Source organism: Leptonychotes weddellii, chromosome 1 (genome assembly GCF_054177405.1).
Source record: "Leptonychotes weddellii isolate Sample4059 chromosome 1, ASM5417740v2, whole genome shotgun sequence".
NCBI lineage: Eukaryota > Metazoa > Chordata > Mammalia > Carnivora > Phocidae > Leptonychotes > Leptonychotes weddellii.
Genome location: NC_138369.1, coordinates 5,819,584 through 5,825,826, shown reverse-complemented (window position 1 = coordinate 5,825,826; position 6,243 = coordinate 5,819,584). Strand labels below are relative to the sequence as shown.

The 6,243-nt window shown below is 43.3% G+C and overlaps 1 pseudogene; it reads right to left on the bottom strand.

Moving 5' to 3' along the window:
* Window positions 1–1,396: 1,396 nt before the first annotated feature.
* On the bottom strand, window positions 1,397–5,571 carry LOC102742109 (large ribosomal subunit protein eL15 pseudogene; annotated as a pseudogene).
* Window positions 5,572–6,243: the final 672 nt, after the last annotated feature.

The following is a 6,243-nucleotide window of genomic DNA, read 5'->3' as shown; positions in this document are numbered from 1 at the left end:
AGAGAGAATGAGAGACAGAGAGCATGAGAGGGAGGAGGGTCAGAGGGAGAAGCAGACTCCCTGCCAAGCAGGAAGCCCGATGCGGGACTCGATCCTGGGACTCCAGGATCATGACCTGAGCCGAAGGCAGTCGCTTAACCAACTGAGCCACCCAGGCGCCCCTATCCTAAATATAGATAGATACTTCTCTTTGACCTCACAATGTGTACCTTAATATTCTAGCTTTACATTGTGTTACTAGTTTACTATTGCTGCTATAACAAACTACCAAACAATGCCATAAGACAACTAAAATTTTACTACCTTACAGTTTTGTTGGAGTTCAGAACTCTGAAAAGGGTTTCAGTGAACTAAAATCAAGATATTGATAGGACTGTATTCCTCCCTGGAGGCTCTAGGGGTGAATCTGTTTCCTTTTTCCAGCTTCTAGATGCCCTTCTCTCCTTTTTTTTCCTGGATCTTTTTTCCTTCTTGAAGGCCAGCAATGTCAGTCCATCTCATACTACCATCTCTCTGACTCTTCTGCTTTACCTCCTCCTCCTCCTTTTTTTAAAGATTATTTGAGAGAGAGAGAGCACAGAGGGAGATTGAGAGGGAGAAGCAGACTCCCCGCTGAGCAGAAAGCCCGATGCAGGGCTCCATCCCAGGACCCTGAGATCATGACCTGAGCTGAAGGCAGAGGCTTAACTTCTGAGCCACCGAGGCGACCCCCTCCTTCTACTTACTTAAAAAAAAGTAAACTCCCCAATGTGGGGCTCAAACTCAAGGTCCTAAGATCAAGAGTTGCATGCTTTCCTGACTGAGCCAGCCAGGCACCCCACCTCTACTACATTATTTTAATACTTTTCTGTTATTTCCCCCCCATTCTGTTAAAAAAATAGAGAGCGAGCACAAGTGGGGGAGAGGAAGAAGGAGAGGGAGAGGGACAAGCAGACTCCTTGCTGAGTGCAGAGCCCAACACGGGGCTTGGTCCCAGGACCTGAGATCATGATCTGAGCCGAAGTCAGATGCTTAATCGAATGAGCCACCCAGGCATCCCTTTTTTTCCCATTCTTAAATTTTATAATTCTAGCATACATATAGAATATAGTGTGAAAATCATAAGTGCTGCTAATAAACTACAAAATAGTGTGTCCATAGGTATCTACCTTCCAGATAAAGAAATGGAAGATTACCTTACCCATGTGAATCTTTTCCATCTTGTATCACCTTCCATCCAAGAGGAAACCATTGTGTTTGGACATTGGCTTAACCATTGTATTAATCATGCTTTTAATTTTGTGTATTATATTGCTTTAACATCTTTGGGGTCTTGCTGCCTGGAGAGACTGCCCCTCCAGGACTAGCTTTTTTTTTTTTTTTTTTACCTAAATTGTTTAATAGGTAAGAATTTTACAAACATTACTTATATTAGCACTAGCAGTGGGGCTGGAGAATATTGTGTCCTCTCCGTGCTGCCTGGTGAGAAACACTAATAATGTGGTGGAACTTCTGACCCTTTCCAAGGCCATGGCTCTTGCAGCCTGCAGATGTCAGCCCTCCCATTTCCCTGTGCTTGGGGACTGGTTTAGTGATCCACTGGTGTCAGGATTTCTTCTGATAGCTTTATGGAATGGATCAATGAGGATAACCTCAAAGAATTTGTATGTGGAATCTTCACCAACCCGGTAAGAATTCAAGACTCTCAGAGCCCCAGTGGCATCCAGCTCGCTCCTCTGCAACTGACTGAAGTTGTTGGGCAACTTTAGCTGGTTAACACCATGATGGACAGGCTTGACATGGGTTGCACCCTTAGGAACTGGGTATTGGCGGCCACTACATCACACACGAATCCAAAATATGACATAAACTTGCTTGGCCTTGTACCCCAGTCTGCATGCTTTATCGGGCTGGGTTGGGTGGAGGGCCCTGTGAAGTGCAGAGAGCCGGTGGTAACTGGTAGCAGTGCACCCTGAGAAAGTGCATTACATTGGACTGCTTCCTCCTCCATAGCTCCTGGATGTACTGGTAAGTGCCCCTTTTGGCTTGCCTTTCAGTGGACGGCTGCCTCCAGACAAAGGACTAGCTAATTCTTTTTTTTTTTTTTTTTTTTTTAAGATTTTATTTGTTTATTTGACAGAAAGAGAGCACAAGCAGGGGGAGTGGCAGGCAGAGGGAGAGGGAGAAGCAGGCTCCCCGCCAAGCAGGGAGCCAATGTGGGGCTCGATCCCAGGACTCTGGGATCATGACCTGAGCCGAAGGCAGATGCTTAACTGACTGAGCCACCCAGGCGCCCCTGCACTAGCTAAATAACTAATTTCTTTGGAAGCTCACCTCTCATAGGCAAACCAACCGCTCCAGAGCCCGTACTCCAACCAGCTCCTCTATCTTAACTCTCACAAAACAATCCAGTATTTCTCCTGCCCTGAATCAACCTAGGGCTAGGTAGCAGACAACTGTGATTCAGAGCCCACCGGGATTATTCAAGCTACACGGTATTTACCTTTACCCTGCTCTGCCTTGCCTTTCCTGAAGAAACCCCAACAGAGCTCTGACCTATGCTTTTCCCTCACTCCTGTTTTCTGCCTCCTGACCTGGTGCTTCCCTGTTGATCCTGCATTACCTGGTGTGCCCCCTTCTCTTGGAGCTGTAAGTAATAAACTTTCGGTGGCATTAACCTATCTGTGCTATCATCTGGTCACCTTTATAATTGGTCACCCCAGCGCAAATCAGTTGGCACAGGGTGACTCTGTTTGGTGGGGGGCATGCCTCTGGACTGCTCTTGGCTTACTCAACTGTCCTATACCAAACAGCGAGTTCTGGTGCACTTGCACTTTGACGATTACTGCCTTATACAGTGTCTGCACGTTCTTCTGTGGTTTTCCAATCTAAGTTGTGGTAAGAGATTGACCCCAGATTCTTGCTTTGTATAGTTAACTGTGATTGGGTGTATGAGAGGTCCCCAATCAACATTTTATTAACGAAGTGTCCTACTGGATGAGAAATCATGGAAGCATCTAGGGATAATTGGCGTATACTAAAAGAGGCACAGTGAAGGATTCCTGGAAAGTGGGAAGCACAAAATGGTTATCCTCAAGACTACTGTGAGGGTGCTGAGACTGATCCACTGGGCGGCCAACACCATTAGAGCACCACCAAGGGCCACCATGGAGGGCTCAGGAGACAAGCATTGAGTCCCAGGTGCTGTTCCTTCTTTGTGAGAAATCTACTTTGATGGACAAATAAGTCTGGGGTGAATATATGTGTTCCACTGGGCCATTGAAAGCTGTCATTGAATATTCCTTGGGAATTGTGACCCTTGGGAAACACTCATCCATTTGATTTGAAATTTGGACAGGCCTCTCTCAGTCATCAGTAGTTAGGTGGAGGGGGTCCATCCTATGGATAATCCTGGCTTCCAAAAATTTAAATGCTGCTTTAAAGGCAAATCCCTTTGCTTCTTTGTTCTCTGACCTAGTGGGATAAAGAAGATTCCATCCATGGAGACTGGTGGGATCTGTGTGTAATGAAAAAGGAAGGAAGGAAGGAACATTTTGTTTTTGCTTCCCTAAGACCTTTGAGGAGGTTTCACAGCTCATATGAGGTTGTTAGTCCCCTGGTCAGTATACTTGGGCATTCTTGAGTGCTGCTGCCTATCAGCATGCTAAAAGCATCCTCCTGAAAATGAAATTACCACAAAATCAGGATTCTGCCATTATTTTTCCCTTGGATTTAAACCTCAGCCCCTCTAAAGTTGATAGGGATATCCTAGGAAGAAAAGCTGATGCTCATAGGAGGGGCCACTTGGGGCCACCAAGAGCTTATCAGGTAAATACCTATTTTTTTTTAAGGGAAACATAATTGAGGTCAGACAGGAGACTAAATAAATACGTAAAAAAAAAGTAAGGGCTGCAGCTTTTTTGGGAAGCACTCCCAGCCCCCCCAAAAAGAGAACTTTAAATTTTAGGTACCCAGCAAATGCCAGGTATAGAAACCATAGTGCTACTTTTATATTACTTACTGATTTTAAAAACAAGAAATCCCTAGTGCAGGGGGAGAAAATAAAAGACAGCTAAATAAAAACCATACATAATATTTTAATATAGAATTGAAATAAATTATATAATAATGAAAACAAAGATGCATAATTAGATCCAATTAGAATTCCAAAATTTGTATGTTAAAATTTCATATCTTAAAAACTTCTATAACTAGTTAAACATATAATAATCATGTATAACAACTATGTGATAACATTTGTATACTCAAAAAAGTTATGGAAGAAAAAGATAAAAGGGACATTGATTGGCTTTTGTGCCTCTTCAGCATAACTTCTACATTAACATTTACTAAAATGCACTAATTAAAAAAGCTTCATAGACTTAATACTGTGTCTCAAATATAGTTATACCTGGGGATCACACCAAATTTAAACATGATATCCACTATAATCTTTAAAAAGTAATTAAAAATAGGGGTGCCTGGGTGGCTCAGTTGGTTGAGCATATGACATTTGATCTCAGGGTCATGAGTTCAAGCCCCGCATTGGGCTCCAGGCTGGGCATGGAGCCTACTTAAAAAAAAAAAAAGTAATTAAAAATAAAATAGAGGATAAATATGTGTGCCTTACTTTAACTGTAGCCTTACCTAAATTTCCCATAATCCTGGGGTGCCTGGGTGGCTCAGTCAGTTAAGCATCTGCCTTCGACTCAGGTCATGATCCCAGGGTCCTGCGAATGAGCCTCTCAGGTTCCCTGCTCAGTGGGGAGTGAGTTTCTCCCTCTCTCTCTGCTGCTCTCCCTGCTTGTGCTTGCTCTCTCTGTCAAATAAATAAAATCTTTAAAAAATAATAAAGTTCCTAGAACCTATTGCCCTAAAATATATCATCTTGGATATATCTATGACAACAATAAATAATAAATTTAAATGAAGGTTGGCACTTACAAGTTCTTTATAAAATAGGACTCTATGAATCCCTTGCTAAAATAATTAATATGGCCCAATGTAAGTTAAACAGGGTCACCAAGGATTAAAACTTAATAACCCTATTACTAAAGAGGTGATCATCTCCACTGCTTCAAAGTTAAATAACCCAGTTTTGCCTTTTTTTGAGAGAGTCCATGTGTGCTCCCGAGTGGGGGGAGGGGCAGTGGGAGAGGGAGAGAGAATCTTAAGCAGGCTCTATGCCCAGCAGGAGCAGATGCGGGGCTCAATCTCATGACCCCAAGATTATGACGAGCTAAAATCAAGAGTCGGATGCTTAACCAACTAAGCCACCCAGGTGCCCCCAATTTTGCCTTTTCTTAAGGCTGAAAATAAGTACATAAATAGGTAAATAAATCCATCCATCCTTCCCTTGGCTACCTGAGGAACCCCTTGGGATTCACTGAGTAAACAGCAATGGGGGTTCATGGACTATATGAATTGCACCGCTAACCATGCTATGTGATGGAGCACAGTGGGATGTAACTGCTTTCCATCTCTTAAACAGAATGTTGCTAATAAAAGATAGGACCCCAGGAAACATTACACTTGGCCAAATTTCAGGCAGTCATTTTGGCTCTGGGTGCCCTGGCCAATGAATGGCCCCATCTTCGTGTTTATTATTATTATTTTTAAAAGATTTTGTTTATTTGACAGAGTGAGACACAGCGAGAGAGGGAACACAAGCAGGGGGAGAGGGAGAGGGAGAAGCAGGTTTCCCGCTAAGCAGGGAGCCTGATGCAGGACTCAATCCCAGGGTCCTGGAATCATGACCTGAGCCAAAGGCAGACTCTTAACTGAGCCACCCAGGTGCTATATATACTGGTAGTTTAGGTATTTTTAATAAGTATGTTTGATTAACATTAGCCTGTAATATTCTTTTATTTTTATTTTTTTTATTCTTATGTTAATCCCCATACATTACATCATTAGTTTTAGATGAAGTGTTCCATGATTCATTGTTTGTGCATAACACCCAGTGCTCCATACAAAACATGCCCTCCTCAATACCCATCACCAGGCTAACCCATCCTCCCACCCCCCTCCCCTCTAGAACCCTGTTTGTTTTTTTTTTTTTTAATTTTTTTATTTTTATTTTTAAAGATTTTTATTTATTTATTTGACAGAGAGAGATAGCGAGAGCAGGAACACAAGCAGGGGGAGTGGGGGAGGGAGAAGCAGGCTTCCTGCCGAGCAGGGAGCCCGATGTGGGACTCGATCCCAGGACCCTGGGATCATGACCTGAGCCGAAGGCAGACGCTTAACGACTGAGCCACCCAG